The 15,611-nt window shown below is 33.7% G+C and overlaps 1 protein-coding gene across 13 annotated transcripts in view; it reads right to left on the bottom strand.

The window, feature by feature from the left end:
• The window catches only part of LOC103881450 (caspase recruitment domain-containing protein 18), a 269,585-nt gene that overhangs the window by 238,606 nt on the left and 15,368 nt on the right, over positions 1–15,611 (bottom strand). The window contains exon 1 of one of the 13 annotated variants that reach the window (XR_004177386.1): positions 5,397–9,964. The exons of the other annotated variants lie outside the window; for them this stretch is intronic. The gene's annotated coding sequence lies outside the window, so the exon portion shown is untranslated. Of the gene's footprint in view, positions 1–5,396; positions 9,965–15,611 lie in introns of those variants that run through there. 13 annotated transcript variants of the gene reach the window in all.

The following is a 15,611-nucleotide window of genomic DNA, read 5'->3' as shown; positions in this document are numbered from 1 at the left end:
AAGCAAGAGAACCAAGTGAAAGAGGAAACCCCTTCTAAAACCATCAGATCTCATGAGACTTATTCACTACCTTGAGAACAGTATGGAAGAAACCATGATTCAATTGTCTCTCACTGGTTCCCTCCCACAACATGTGGGAATTATGGGAGCTACAATTCAAGATGGGATTTGGGTGGGGACACAGTGAAACCACATCATTAATTAAAGTATGCCCACATTTAGACCATCTCAGAAAGATTCTGGCTACCGTGCACGTAGGCAGTTAGTCCTTTACTCTGATACCAGGATAAAAGTGAACTTCAGGCCGGGCGCGGTGGCTCAAGCCTGTAATCCCAGCACTTTGGGAGGCCGAGATGGGCGGATCACGAAGTCAGGAGATCGAGACCATCCTGGCTAACACCGTGAAACCCCGTCTCTACTAAAAAATACAAAAAACTAGCCGGGCGATGTGGCGGACGCCTGTAGTCCCAGCTACTCGGGAGGCTGAGGCAGGAGAATGGCGTGAACCCGGGAGGCGGAGCTTGCAGTGAGCTGAGACCCGGCCACAGCACTCCAGCCTGGGCGACAGAGCGAGCCTCTGTCTCAAAAAAAAAAAAAAAAAAAAAAAAAAAGTGAACTTCAAGCTGACAAAGGAAGCCAACTATCCAGACATTTTGGCAAAAACTAGATTAATGTTGATTTTTGTACTTTTCTGTTTTCTTTTGTTTTTAAGTTACTGTTGTGACTCACAGCTATAAAATAGAGAGTAGATAGCCTAGCTACTTTTATTCACAAAGATGTAGACTTGGGCACCTAAAACACTAAAAATGTGCATTAAGGGTACCCTTATAAACATTTGGTGCTTAAAGACAGCAATAAATAATTATAGTAATAAAAGTGAAATAAATAGGCTGATGAAGACAAACATGGAACTTTTAAATTATTTTAGAAAATGTTTTTGTTTGAATTCAACCTAAAAAAATCTAAATTTTGTGTAGGTCATTGAAATATAGGCACTGTGTTCAGTATTATACAGTTTTCTTTCATATGTTTGCCTGAAGTATGTTTATTTTGTTTTATTTGCCCCTCGAAGAGTGTTTTAATGCCAATGTAAATTGTTTTCACATTAACCCAGTGGAATTCACCTTCTTCTCCCAGCGCTTTCTAGGACGGCACTGATAAATGAAAATCAATTCTGTTCCACTTTATAAAGTGGTATTCTTTTGTTACTTACATTTCTTATTAAGTACAACAACATACAAGCTGCAGGGCAATGAAAATTATCCTTTTGCTACTTTGCCACAGTGGAAACATTCTTAGATTGACTAGATTGAATCCTTTGTTTTCTGATTTTATGTTCAAATTCTTCACCTCAGATATATACCCACTCATCAAATTTTGAGGCTTTCCTTTGCATTGAAGTCTTAGTTATTTATTGATGTTTTATTCTTCGGTAATTGACATAAACCCTCAGAGCTCTCTAAGCTCAAATTTACATCACAGCGAATTAAAAATTTCCCACTGTTTACTTTAGAAATAGGCATTTTAAGTGTCAAATGAAAATATGACCTATTATTCTAAAATAGATGTTTTAGAGAGAATCTAGACAACTATTAAAATTCTCCCACAGAGACAGAAATGAGACAAATTAAACCTTCATTGAGATGAAACCCAAGGAGACTTAGCCTGTCTACAGAAGCCAAATAGAGGCATAAGAGATTTATGAGGAAAGCTGTTATATTAATATGAGTGAAATGCTTTGGGGGCTGTCTTCTTGATCTGGTTTTAATCATTCCAAATCCATATGTGGATTTCTTTTCTACTAATGTAACAAATGTATGTCCCTGTTTGATCATAATTCAGTAGAAAGTCAGACTTGACATTCCTGTTTCTCAAGCTTCTTGGTGTTAGGGGAATTAAAATGTTAAACACTTGCAAGGTTTGAAGATGAGGTAAACTCCCAGCTCTCTTGCTGCATTCTTTTTCTTAGCATGGGAAAAAAAAGTCACTGGTAGTTATGTCAGATGTTGTGAACCTTTCTCTACTGTTCTCTCTAGCCTGTTTGTTATATTTGTCAGTGTTTTCCTGTTGTCCTTGAGTTTGTTGCTCTAGCCATCTGTAAAGATTTATTTGCACAAGATTGAGAGCTTAAGGGAACACATATTATGAATTCAACTACAGGACTAGCTTCAGTGCAAGAAGAGGCAAGAAAAACATACTTAAGTCCATATTTAAGGAATTTTATGAAGTTACTTTTGCTGGATGTAAGAGTTAGGCTGAAATGCCATGAAGAAAGTGTTATATGACAGTGAGATTTTATGCAATCTAAGAATATTTAAATTCTAACCCAACCAGTCCTCCTATCCTAACTTCCAGGCAAAAAAGAAATGTGTGCTTGTTTGTGAATATATGTGTATATATATATGTATACACACACACATATTTCTTTATATAGATTCTATATATACACACAGAATATATACCTATATTAACATATATACACACACATACATACATATATACACATATTCATATATTCACGCACATACACACATATATACATGCACATATAATGATGTATACACATACATATATTTTACATATACACATATATATGCATATAAAATAATTGAAAACAGAGTCAAGTAAACCTTTACATTAATTAGTGATTTGGTCACAAGGCTCAATATAGAACTCCTATACAGTGGTGTTTTTATTTTCTTTATAAACTTTCAAACAAAAGATAGCAAATACTTCCTTTAATGTCCGGACTAAAATTTTGGATTGTACCATTCCAATCGTTAAAGGAGTCAATTCAAAGCACAATAAAACAGTTAACATACATGGGCACATGTACAAGAATGCATGCAGTGTTATTCACATGCATGCTCAAGAAAGAAATAAAATCTGTTATTAATATCTGTTGGAGATCTACTCAACTCACTCAGTCTTCTCAGGCTAGAATGATAGGCCTGGGCTTAGATATTATATGAGATAGAAAAGGAAAATCAAAACAGAGAGATAAATGTCTGTCTCCTTAATCTTTTGGAACACTCTTACCAGTACTTAACTATAATTGTTGCAGCAGGAGATAGAGATTTTGCTTTGCATATACTTTTAAATAGAACTTTAAGTCCTCCTCTGTAAAATGGTTTTGGTTCTTTGAAAATGTATAACCTGATATGGTCTGAATGTCTCCCAAAATCCATATGTTGAAACTTAATCGCCAATGTGACAATATTAAGATGTTGGGCCTTTAGGAGGTGATTAACTTATAAAGGTGGAGCAAAGCCCTCATGGAAGGAATTGGGGCCTTTATAAAAGGCTTAAGGAAATGAGTTCATTCCCTTTTGCTCTTCCACCTCCACCATGTGAGAACACAGCATTTATCTCCTCTGAAGCATGCAGCAACACGGTTGAGAGTGTAGCTCTCACCCGACACTAAACCTGCCAGTGCCTTAATCTTGGCCTTCCCAGCCTTCAGAACTGTGATAAATAAATTTTTTTCCTATAGATATTACACAGTCTCAGGTATTTTTTACAGCAGCACAAAAGAGTAAGACATATTTCAACAGACAAATGTGGAATTTGCTTTTTAGTGTTATCTGTGTAAGCAGAGTGGACAGAAATATCAAGTGTTTTCTGAGACCCTGGCCCAGATCTATTGGTAAAGCAAAATTCAGTGAGCTGGGCTTCTCAGGCCAATTGAAGATCTATAAAAGGATAAAAATAATAAGGTGTAGGGCTATGTCACTTGGACGTGATGGTCAGTGTGAAAGTTTTTTCTCTGTTCTACCATCTCTCTCTTTTCATCCCTCCCTCCCTACTTTCCTTCCTCCCCTTCTTCTCTTGTGGTATTACCATACCCTCTCCCATAGAAAGGAAAAGAATGAATTGCAGGCCTGCTACTACTTATTGCCTTTCCAATCAATAACTTTCACATTGTGATAATCACGATTGTGAAATCAGTGAATCTTATGTGAAACCATTTGTGAATGGATAATTCTATAGTCAGAAGAAGTGACTTTACTCAATTCCCATAGCTTCCTCAGACAAAGATTAGGTAAGCTTAGGATTTTTATTGTTTGTACATGGCTAAATTTAAATATGTATTGAGCACCTACTTGGGGTCTGACACATTTGAAGATTTCTTTTTTATTTCTTTACTTTTTTTTTTTTTTGAGACAAAGTCTTGCTCTATCACCCAAGCTGGAGTTCAGTGACAGAATCTCAGCTCACTGCAACCTTGCCTCCCAGGCTCAAGTGACCCTCCTGCCTCACCCTCCCAAATAGCTAGGACTATAGGTGTGAACCACAAAGTCCGGCTAATATTTTTAGTTTTTTTCAGAGAAGGAGCTTTGCCATGTTGCCTAGGCTGGTCTCAAACTGTTCCACTCAATCTGCCTGCTTTGGCCTCCCACAGTGCTGGGATTACAGGTGTGAGCCACCATGCCTGACCTAAAGATTTCCTACTTTCTGATATACATGAAATTATGAATGAAATGGAAATTATGAGATTCCAAGAGTTAGGGATAGATCAATCACAATGCTAGTGCCAGAAATTTTCTTGCTGCATGTCACAAATACTATTTAATTTTTTTCACACACGTGTCCACATGCAGGTGTGTATATGAACACACGAATGAGATTGGTTCTATATTATTTATTCCACTCTGCAGAGCAATAAATGACACTGTAGAATCCATAATGTCACACAACTAGTAAGTGATATAGCTGTAATTTGAGCAGTCTGTCTTTAGTGTTCCTGCACTAAATTATGATGCTGTACTTGACTGATATTCATGTATTAAGGTCAGCTATATGTAAGAAGTTTTACCTAATTGGAAGAGGTTAGTAATACAATTTTTAATAAGAAGAATACATGAGTAAACAAGAGAGGGACAGAGATAAACAGAGAAATCCAAGTACTTAAATCCCTTTTATATGATAATTTCTGCTTGTCGCTGGCCCACCTGGGTAGGTATTATACACTGTTCCACTCATGTAGAACCAAAGCCCAGACAGTTTTAGATTTGAAAGTTTAGTCAAGACTTGACATCTTTTCAACCCCAGTGCTTCAATATTAAATTCCTTTGAAATGAAAACAGTTTAGACATTAGGCGTACAAAAGATAAGAACAATCTTGCAAACAGAATTTAAATGAAAAAAAGTCTTGGGAGATTGCTGTTTCTTGACTGTGAAACCGTCATCTTTCATTCAATCTAACTAGATAGCATCTTTTCAGTGATGACACAATAACAGTTTATCTTTTCTCTGAAATCTGCAGGAATAAAGTTAGGCATTTTTTTTTTTTTTCAGAAGCCCTGGCTCAGAAATGTTCATTTCCTCTTGATACAGAAAAAGAGATAAAAGAATAAAAGTTTGTTTATATCTTCTCAATTTGTAACAAGACTTACCTTTTTGCCTTAGCTTATCCTAACAGTAACCTAAAGCAATTTCCCAAGCCTTGTGTGTATTTTAGATTTTATTGGTGCAAAGTAATTGTTGAATCCCCAAATTAAGTCTCCTTCGATCTGTGGATAAGAGAGGTATTTTAGATTTAAAAAAAATCAGCTCATAGAAGTATTTTAATTACAATTTTAAAGAGGTCCATTTGAACTCAGAAGAGAATAGCATTTGTTATGATTCGAGACCCGGCTGATGATTCGTAAAAGATGTCTGCCTTCTGGGGCAGTAGCTATTGAAAATCATTCAATTAAAATGGGAGCTGGAGAAGTGAAACTCTTGGATTATACACAACACCTAGTATTCTGAACAAATTATTGATTTCTCCAGAAAAGACTATGGTATGAATAAAAACAGCTTTATTAAAACATTATTATGTATTATTACTTAATAATTTGTATTTATTATTTATTAATTAGATTGTTAACTACTTAGTGCATGTGCTGCAGAATTTGAGTGGCTGTGTATTATAGTAAGATTTTAGAGAACAATGAACAAACTGTGATTAGGGCAAAGTGCACATTTTCAATTTTTGTTTACCCCAGACTGTCACTTAAAATCAAATGTAATCATATTTGATTATTGCTTCCTTTCTAACACACCATAAAGTTGTGTATCTCTATGCCTCTGCTCATGTTCCTCCAACAAAGATTACAATAGCAGACACATCTGGAACTAACCCAGACCCCCCTTACCTGGCTGGAGTGCAGTCATCCCCAGCTGCTGCTAGGCCTGAAACGAATGGCGTACACCTGAGGCTTTCTCCAAAGACTTGCCTTGGCTATTCTGAGATGCCAGGAGAGTTTGTTCTCAAAAGTTCTCAGTGGATGTGCCAAGGCTAGACTTTACTGGAGACCTCATGCTTCAGGAGCTCCTTTCCCTTCTGTATTCTGCTCCCCTCTGTTACAGGGTTTCCTGGGGGAGCACTTCATTAATAAATTGTATGTACTTGAATCTTTGCCTTAAGCTGTGCTTCCAGAGAACCTGTCTAAGACAATTACCATTCCTACCCTTTTCCACTGTATAATTTGCTATTATTCTGCAAAGTCTGGCTCATTTGTATTTTCTTTAAAGTTTTTTCAGTATATTTCCTCCACCCTAATATCCCCAGCAAAACTAATGTTTTTCCCTCTGTTTCTTAATGGAACATATGGTACTTATATTAAGCACTTTTATTATATATTTATCCCAAATTATTTATTACATACCTACTACATGCCACATACTATTTTAGACATGTCAGTAAGACATGCAAGGTCCTGCTCTCTTGAGCTTACATTCTAGTGAAGGGAGACATAATAAATATAAGCAAATTAGTGTGCAAGATACATTTAGACAAGAATAAATGCAATAATGCAAACCAAGGAAGTACAATAAAAAGTGGAAATTTCCTTAGACTGAGTGTTCAGAGAAGTGCTGTATGAAGAGATAAAATAATACAATATTCTAATGTAAAGCTAAGAGCTTCTCAAGATCATAATGCATGTGTGTTTTGCACAATGAAAGGCATAACACCTTAAAAAATGCTTGACTTGAACTAGAACACACTATTGTTCTTGAATGGATTTCCTCAAAATAGTGTTCTGATTCTTTTTCTTTGAAACTTTCTTCTTTGGTTCCGTGATGCTCTAACAATGGTACATTGAGACTTTCTCTTCAAAAGGGTATCTAATTAAGAGCCCATAAATTATCCTTACTGAATTTTCAATGAAATCTTCATAAAGACTGAGAAAAAGAAGCAAAGATTACAACTTGGCAAGGCAAGTCTTCTAGGTAAGAAATTAGCAAATTCTGATATATTTTATTTAAAAAGTCCACAGAATTGAATACAGAAATATTGGGGAAAATACATGCATATTTTAACTTAAAAAGGAGTGCAGTCCTACCTAGTAAGTAGGGAGACTTTCCAGTTTGTTGTACTGCTTGCCATAAAGAGTTTCATTAGGAGGGCATAATGATCCTAAATGTGTAGGGACCCAATAACAGAGCTTCGAAATATAAGAAGTAAAATTTTATGAGAGGAGAAACAGACATATCTTTGATTATCACTGGAGATTTTAGCACTTGTCTTTCAGTAATTAAACAAGCAACCAGAAAATCGCCAAGAATATCAAAGGCTTGAACAATACTGTCAACAAACTTTCACATACTTATATTTACAGAACAGTGTACTCAAAAACCACATTAAACATGCCTTCTTTTCAGGTAACATGGAACATTTACTAAGATAGGTCACATTCTGACCCACAAAGCAAATATTAACTGGAATGGAGTGAACTTATGCAAAATAATGTTCTCTGACCAAATGAAAGTATACCAGACATAAATAAGGTGAAATCTGGAAAGTCCCCAGATATTTGAAAACAAATCAACACATTCCAAAATCCATAAGTATAATCCATAAATTAAAGAAGAAATTACAAGCAAAACTAAGAAATTCTGAATTAAATGAAAATCAAAATAAAACATATCAGTATTTGTTGAATGGAGCTGAGCAGTGCTTAGAGGAAAAATTATAATTGTAAACACTCATATTAGAAAGTAAGAAAGTCCTCATATTAATGATTTTATCTTCTATCTTAAGATAGAAGATATTGTTGTTTTCATTTATAGATCTTACATATATTGTTGAATTCATTCCTAAATATTTCATATTTTCACTTACTATTGTAAGTAATATTTGTTTTCGATTTCAATTTTAATTTATTCATAATTCAGATACAGAAACACAATCAAATTTTGCATATTGACCTCATATTTTGTGAATTGCTAAACTTGTTTATTCATTCTAGTGGCTTTTCTGCACTTTATTTTCCGAGAAAAAGAAATTAAACACAAAGTAAGCAGACAAAAAGAAATTCTGATAATAAAATCCAAAAGAATAAAATAAAAACAGAAATAATAGAGAAAAACAATGCAACCATAAGCCGTTTCTTTGCGAAGATAATTGAAATATATAAAGTGTAGTCATAGTAACCAGAACAAGCAGGAGACATGAATCACGGATCCTACAAACACCACCACAAATCCTCCAAGCATCCAAAGACTAATAAATAACATAAACAAATTTTGCCAATAAATTGACAATGAAGATAAAATGCACAAATCATCTGCAAGAAAAAAACTGTTAAAGCTTACATAAGAAAAAAACAACTTAAACAGTTTTTTATATGTTAGATAAATTGAATTTAGGTGTCTAAAATCTTCCCTCCAGTGAAAACTCTAGGCTGAGATGAATGCAACCGAACACTTAGGGAATAAATCACAGTACTTTCACACAAATACTTCAGCAAATGGTCTTCCAATCTTATTGTAATGAGGTCAGACATACCCTGATATGAAGTCCAGGCTTTACAAGGAAAAAAAAAATTAGAGATCAAAATTCCTCATTAATTTAGATGCAATGTCCTTAACAAATTTTTGAAAATAGAATCCGGCAATACATACAAAGAGTAAGGATCTTACCAAGTATAATCATATACATATATGTGATCATCCCAAAAGACACAAAAATAAATTTGGCAAGACTCACACCTTTTCATAATTAAAGGGTAAAGAGACTATCATCAAACTAGAAATTGAAGGGAACTCTCAACCTAATCAAAGGCATGTATGAAAACCTACAGCTGACTTCATAATTAATAGTGAAAGATAGAATACTATCCCTTTACAATAAAAACATTATAAGATGTCTACTCATACCACTTTTATTCTATGTTCAAAAAAGGACCTAGTCAATGCAGTAAGACAAGGAAAGCATACAGATCAAAGAGGAGGAAGTAAACTGTTTTAATCACAGATGACATGATTGTTTATGAGGAAAATCCTAACGTACAGAAAAGCCACTAGAACGAATAAACAGGTTTAGCAATGTCACAACATATGAGGTCAATATACAAAATTTTATTGTGTTTCTGTATCTGAATTATGAATAAATTAAAATTGAAATTAAAAACAAATATTACAATAGTAAGTGAAAATATGAAATATGTAGGAATGAATTCAACAATATATGTAAGAAAGATCTCTAAATGAAACCAATAAAACATTGAAAACTAATAAAGACAAAATCTTAAAACAGAGATATATAACATGTTCATTAATCAGAAGACGCAGTATTGTTAAGACAGAAACTCTTCCCAAACAGAACTACAGATTCAATGTAATCTCTATCAAAGTCCTGACAGGCTTATTTTTTGAAGAACTTGAAAATCTCTTGTTTGAATATACATGCAAATGAGAGGAATTAGAATAGTAAAAATAGCTTTGAAAAAGCAGAACAAATTTGAAGGGCGTACATATCTGACTACAAGAGACACTATAAATGTTTGGTAATCAAGAGAATATGATATCAGTGTTTAAGGGTAGATGTACATATTAATGGAGAGAATACAGAGTTCAGATATAGAAACAAACATATTTGGTCAACTGATTTTCAACTAAGGAACCAAACTAATTCAATGGGAAAAAGGATTTTTTTAAAAAATAAATGATTCTAGTACAATTAGATATCTATATAAAAAAGAAAATAAAACTTGACCCATATCTTATATCATATAAAAATCAATTTATAGGAGACAGTAGATTTAATATATTAATAAAATGTTTAAACTTCCTGTAGAAAACAAAAGAGAAAATATTGAGTCCTTGGGTTAAGCTAGTTTTCTTACATTCAACATAAAAATCACAAACCACAAATAAAAAATGGATAAGTTGTATTACACCAAAATTAAAAACATTTCTTCTTCAAAAGACACCACTAAATAATGAAAAAGCATAGCATACACTGGAAGAAAATATTTGTAAAATTTGTAACTGATAAAGGACTTGGATTGAGAGTACATTTTAAAAGCACTTATAACTCAATACTAATAAAACTATGTTAACAAATGAGGAAGAGATTGGCACAGATACTTCAGAAGTAAAGCAATGATAATTACAATAAGATGAATGTCTGTAAAACATTATGCTAAGTAGAAGACTCTAGTCAGAAAAGATCACACATTATATGATTCTATTTCTATGAAACGTTCAGAATAGGTGAATCTATAGAGACACAAGGTGGATTAGTGGTGGCCTAGTCTTTTGGGGATAATAAACATGTTCTAAATTTAGATTATGGTAATAATTGTACAATTTTGTAAATATTATCAAAATTAGGGAATTGCATACTTTCAATGGGTAGCTTTTATGGCACCTAAATTAGATCTAAACGTGTGCTAATTAAATATGAATGGCAAGTAAGAATGCAAAAATATGTTCAGCATTATTGATAATTAAGAAAATAAAATTAATGCCACAATGAGAAACCACTACACATCTAAAATGGCTAAAATTTAAATTTTGGCCAATAGTGAAAGTGAGAAACTTTCATATATCGCTAATTAAAATATAAAATGGTACATCCTCTTGGTGAACAGTTTGGCAGTTTCTTACAAAGTTAAATATATACTTTCCATGTGACCAAGAAATCTCACTCTTAGACATTAACCCAATAAAAATGGAAACCTTTTGAAGCGGAGTCATGCTTCTAGGGTGCTACCTCAGGTTCATTGCCACATGCCAAGGAAATTAAGGACAGGAACACACAGGAGTGAGGCCAAGAGTGGAGATTTAATAGGTGAAAGAAAGAGAAAAGCTCTCTCTCGGAGGGAGAGAGGGGCCCTGGAGCAGCTCTTCTGGTTCTGTGGTGATATGCTCAGGGTTTTACAGGCTAGCTTGAGGAAGTGATATGTGACTTACATAGGCCCCAAGAGATTGGTTGGACCAGTTGTGTCATTTACATAGTGTGCAAAGAAGCTGGCAGCCCCATCCTAATCTTTTATTATGCAGATGGATTCTCTACCTGGCCTGTAGGTGACACCTTGCCCATTCCCTTATTGCACATGTGGTGACAAAGAAAAGGGAAGATGGATCCTCCATGATGGATATGCCTGGCTCCCAGGTAGCCCTTTCCTATTAGCACAGCTGCTGGCATTTACCTGTGCAAGCTTCCAGCTTGCTTATCCATGTTTGCAGTTCGATTTTTCAGGCTACTCTTTGTTAGAAAATAAATGATTTGGGGGCTACTTTTTGTTAAAAGTGAAACCTTGAGAGTGGCCCTCACTATCTGCCTAAATACTTTCGTTCTAGGTCCTGTATCACTATACTCACACACACACACACACACACACATACACAAATGTACTTAAAGGTTCAAAGGGGCTTTGTCAGCAATAGCCAAAAATTGGAAAAAACTCAAATATCTACCAACTTTTGAACAGATGGAGAAATTGAAGTATATTTTCATAATGAATATTACTCAGCAATAAAAAGAAATAAGTGATACACACAACAACATAGGTAAATGTCCAAAGCATAATGCTAAGTAAGAAAAGCCAGACACAAAGAACTACATACTGTATAATTTCACTTATAAGAAATTCTAGAAAATGAAAACACTGTAAAGAGAAATAGCATATCAATGGTTGCCAGAGATGATAGGTTAGAAGAGATGATTTAGTGCAAAAGAATATAAGCTAAATTTTTGAGGTAGCAGAAATATTCTATGTATGATATTTGGTTATATGTATTTTTCAGTATGTATATGTATATTCTAAAACTCATCAAGTTCCACATTTAAATTTGGTAAATATCATTATGTGTAAATTCTACCTTAGTAAAGTTTATTTATTTTTATTTGATTAAACAATTGCCACCAATTGTCATCATTTTTTCTCATAAGATAGTTTATTAATAGTCTCATCTCAGAACCAAGTGACATTTTATTGCTACTAAATAATATTTTTTGTTTTTGTCTCAGAGCCTTTTGATTAAGGTGGCTGATTTCCCCTACTTTGGCATGTTCAAATTACAAAAAGGATGAATGCCTTTCTTCCACAGCAGTGGTGATATCTTTTCATATTCCATCATTTTCAAGGAGTCATTTTGTGATTAAAGCTGTTTACACATTTGAATTATTAGGAAGTTGTGTGTACTGCCTCTATGCCCCAGTTCTGAATCATAATGTCTTTGTCCAAGTAGTCTATTTACTGTCTGCATAATCTGGGCAAGTCTATGAATCTCTTCTTTTGAAAAGTGAAAAAAAATAAAAATACTTATGTCATCATGGAGATTGGATAAGTTAGGCCATTCCTGCAAAATGGTGAGTACTTAAATGCTAGTCTTTTCTTTTTTTACTTTTAATATTATTACTATAAACAAAATTCAGCTTCTCTTCCCCAAGAATTATTGTGCTTTTCACACTTGCACTCTGTTCTAGAGGCATTTGACATAAAGGTATCTTACACATAAACAGCTACATTTCTTGTGGCAATAAATTAGACTCATTTTAAATTGTGAAAGTCACAGGTGCTCCTTTAACATGTTGAGCTTAACAAATAACTGTAATTCCTGGACTTGACTGAGGTATCAAAATCCTAACAAGCAAAATAAATTTTTGATGTCACAAGGCAGATATATCCTAATCTCTAACATTTACTAATCTCTCTCCAAATAATGAAATACTGACAGAAGTTCCAAGATTATGTATTTGTTGCTTTTATAAGTTTCCAAGAGGGCACTTAATTTTAGTAGGAAGAACTTACCAATTGTCTCTAATAAGAAAATCATCTTCATTTATGTACCTTCCAATTGCCTATTACAAAAAATTAAACAAATGAAGTACTAACCCAATATTATCTCATTCTTCTCACCTTCATAAGTAAATGAAAGATATGCAAGTGAAAACACTTTGATTAGCATAACAGAGAAATCAAAGCTCTCACGTTCATAAAAAGCAGGAAAAACAAAGTTCACGAGTGGAGTCAAATACTTATAAAATAGACATAGATTTCTTTATTAGAGCTTAAGAGAGGGTAAATATATCCATATTATTAACTCCAAATAAAAACCAGAATTCAGATGACAACACTTAGAAGTGATATCCACATTTATAAATAACTAAACGAGGTTCTGAACATACTAATACTAGGGACCATTTCTCAACAACCCTAGCTAGCTGAGCAGGAAAGATATAAATGAATCCTTACAACACTTTTTTGGGGAAGAAAGCTCAGTATTGAAGGATATTGTTCCACCTGTGTGGTTACTGCTTATAGTAAGCTCACTTTTGAGGAAGTAATAATATGTGAGTAATAATAATGACTTAAATTGATTGAGCTCTTAGTATTGGCACAATTGCCAATCCTACAAAGAACACCAAATAAGCACCTCCAATTCTGAGGTAAATGTGGCACAGAGAAGTTAAGAGGCATGCCCAAGATTATATGGTTAGTAAGTGACTTTGTAGTAAGTTATTCTTAAGTGAACAAGCAGTCTAGTTGTAAGAACTAGCCATTGCACAATTTGACCTCCTAAGTCCTACACAGTCATAAATATCTCAATCTAACAGTACCCCGAATTCCCTCTCACTTGAACCGTTGCAAGGTACCTCATAAATCCCTCACTCATTGGATGAATCATGGTCAAATTTTCATTACATACAGCTTCATAATGCCAAATTTTAGGTGAAAAATGTTAACGTATCTTCATTTTATAATCCAAAATAAAACTGTAAAATTCTTAGCTTTTACCCAGATATACCTCCATTTTCTCACACTTCTGATGGCTTATATTGTTTCTTCTGCATAAGGTGGAAATCCAAGTGAAGATGACATCAAGCTAACTTTTCATAATATGCTTCTCATAACTTATTATGTAAATATTTGTGGAGACAGAAAAATACAACAGAATATAATAGTCATCGACACTAATGGAAACAGGAAAATATTTATAAAACTTCAGAAGTAATTTCTATAAAATCAAGACAGATGGAGAAATTGAATTTTAAAGTAAACTCTTCTTTGGAGTTATGCTACAGAAATATTAGCCCCTCTTCCACTTTGTATACATTGATTGAGGAACAGAAGCCTGCCTCAATCAGAAACCCCAGCACAATATAAAATAATATTAGCAGATGTTTTTCCTCCTCAGCCTACCGCCCTCAGAACCTGCCTTTCTAAATCCATTGAAAGGCTACAATTTCAGGGAAAAAAAAAAAAAAGGCATAACAGGAAATAGAATGTTTTCTTCACAATGTGTGCGGGACTTGTGATATTCAGGCAAAGCATATAATTCATTTAATGAAGGAAGGCCACAGATGGCCTTGGAGTGACCTGCTCACAAGCAGAAACCTTGTGAGGAATAAGAGTGACGAAAGAGGCATTTAGCTCTAGATGAACCAATTAGATAAATGCCCATTAGGAAATTGAGACAGGACTAGGAAGTGGGCACATTATACTGCTCTTCATTTTACATAGAAACTGGAGGATATTAACAGCACCAGGACAGTTAACGAAATGGTGGAAAACCAAACTGAACACTCTCTCTATTGTTAGAAATTGAGTTGATGAAGAGACTTCAGAAACTTCCTGTCAAAAGACAGGAAATGTTGCCTAAAAACTAAGAGAAGGAATGGATCTCTAGAAATGAAAAGAACAATAAATATCAGAAAATGTCTTCCTTTTCTCAAAAATGTAAGAAAGTGTTAGCTCTAGGCTAAGTTACACTAAGTTTTTTTATTACTCAGGAATAATTTATTATTATATGGCCTTAAATAATTGGAATTTCTTTATAAAGAAACAGAAAGAAAAAATCCAGAAATACCAATGTGTTCCTTTAAAAATTATTCAGTATCTAACAAAAACTTAAGCAATGAATCTAAGCCAAAAAATAAATTTGAGCATGTAGTTTGAGTATGTTTATTGTGTCAGGCTATAGGCACACTGTGATAATTTGATAGCTTACAAAAAATAAACAACAAAAAAGCATGTAAATAGAGGAAAGACCAAAAAAACCCATCTATCTTTAAACTCAGATATAGTTTTATTTATGCAAAGGCTGAAAAATCATAATATCAACAAACCATTAATAAAAAATAACTTGACATTTTAAAATCAAAATTAAAATATATAATTGAGGTTGCAATGATATGAAACTTTACGATATGAATTACTGAGCTATCTCAAATATAGAGCTGAGTTAAAATAATTGTTAAAATGTATTATAAGCCAAAACATCAACAATTTTGCTGAGATGATGTAAAATAAAAAATAAATCAAAATTTTATATGAAGTACAATGTCAATTTGTATAAATTGATCTATAGGTAGATGGGTAGATAAATAG

The sequence above is a fragment of the Papio anubis genome, chromosome 12 (genome assembly GCF_008728515.1).
Source record: "Papio anubis isolate 15944 chromosome 12, Panubis1.0, whole genome shotgun sequence".
NCBI lineage: Eukaryota > Metazoa > Chordata > Mammalia > Primates > Cercopithecidae > Papio > Papio anubis.
The sequence above is the reverse complement of the archived record's forward strand: the minus strand, read 5'-3'. Positions and strand labels throughout refer to the sequence as shown.